The sequence below is a fragment of the Mandrillus leucophaeus genome, unplaced genomic scaffold (assembly GCF_000951045.1).
Source record: "Mandrillus leucophaeus isolate KB7577 unplaced genomic scaffold, Mleu.le_1.0 Scaffold41, whole genome shotgun sequence".
In the NCBI taxonomy this organism is placed as follows: Eukaryota; Metazoa; Chordata; class Mammalia; order Primates; family Cercopithecidae; genus Mandrillus; species Mandrillus leucophaeus.
Genome location: NW_012104365.1, coordinates 5,178,378 through 5,180,093, shown reverse-complemented (window position 1 = coordinate 5,180,093; position 1,716 = coordinate 5,178,378).

The window sequence follows — 1,716 nt, the reverse complement described above, 5'->3', positions numbered from 1 at the left end:
GCTCTGCACGTTGCTGTCTGCACTGGGCCTTAAACGACTGGGCTAGCTTGGTGGGTTACAGGCTGGCTCTGCAGGTTGCTGTCTGCATTGGGTCTTAAATGGCCAGGCTAGGGGATGACATGGAGGAAACGTGTGGCCAGTGGTGCTTTGGGCTGAATCCTGTCCCTCCAGGCCCCTTGCTGTTCAGAATTGTTGCAGTCTTTGGTAGGACAGAAATGCCCTCTCTGGCTGGAGACCAGCTGTGAGCCCAGGCCGGCTTCTGCTGTGGTCTTCTCACCATAGGAGGCCCGTGAGAAAGGAGTCTGCACCTCAGCTCCCAGCTCGGAACAGCTCCATTACTCTGTGACTTCAGTCACCAGACCACAACTCATGGCTCCCCTCAGTATCCGTCTCCATCCCGTGGACTGCACGCAGTGTGGCAGGGCATTGGTGGTCCGCCCTCCTCCCTGCACACCCCGCGGCCGGCGCTCACGTTCCCCTGCAGCCTGGAGTTGCTCGTCACATAACTGGCTGACTTTCAGGTGCACACATCTGGAGTTAAAAGAAGCACCTTGGCCGGGTGCAGTGGCTCACGCCTGTAATCCCAGCACTTCGGGAGGCCAAGGCAGGCGGATCACCTGAGGTCAGGAGATCAGGACCATCCTGGCTAACACGGTGAAACCCCGTCTCTACTAAAAATACAAAAAACCGGGCGTGGTGGTGGGCACCTGTAGTCCCGCTACTCGGGAGGCTGAGGCAGGAGAATGGTGTCAACCCGAGGGACGAGAGTTGCAGCGACCTGAGATCATGCCACTGCACTCCAGCCTGGGGGACAGAGCAAGGCTCTGTCTCAAAAAAGAAAAAAAAAAAAAAAACACCTCACTTATTCCTTCATAGTGCTTACATGATGAGAAGAAGAGAGAGCCTGGCGCAATGGCTCACACCTGTAATCCCTGCACTTTGGGAGGCTGAGGCGGGCAAATCACCTGAGGTCGTAAGTTTGAGACCAGCCTGACCAACATGGAGAAACCCCGTCTCTACTAAAATACAAAAAAATTAGCTGGGTGTAGTGATGCATGCCTGTAATCCCAGCTACTTGGGAGGCTGAGGCAGGAGAATTGCTTGAACCGGGGTGGTGGAGGTTTCGGTGAGCTGAGATCGCACCACTTCAGCCTGGGCAACAAGAGCGAAACTTCGTCTCAAAAGAAAAAAAAGAAGAAAAGTCAGGTTCAGAGGCTGCTCCCTGGAAGGCCTCTTCTCAGAGTTCCTCCTTATGACTGAGAAGGATTACCCGGGAGGGGAACCTGGTGGTGGAGTTGTGAGAGAGAGTGGCCTGCTTGCTGGTAAGTCACGGGGTATTCAGATGGTGAACGGCAGTCTAGGTTCCTCCTTTCCTGGCAGCCGGCCACAGGCCTCGGTGTCTCACACATCGTTGCCAGCTGGACCAGGTGGAAGTGTCAGCATTGGGCGCGGGCGAGGCCTTGCCCTGCTGCATTGCTCAGCTCGTGCGAGAGGGAGCCAGACATGCTGAGCTGATCAGGCTCCAGGTGTCGGAATGAGCATCAGGCCCAGGCCTCAACTCCAGTAAATTCCGGGGTGCCTGCTGGACCTGCTGGCTTCCTGCTGTGGCCCGGGGCTGAGGCTCCTATCTCAGGACAGGTCTGCCACAAGGCCCCTTTGCCTTTGGGAAGTCCACATGGCCTGTGGGGCTGTTTGGGGCCAGCACCCTCCCTCCCC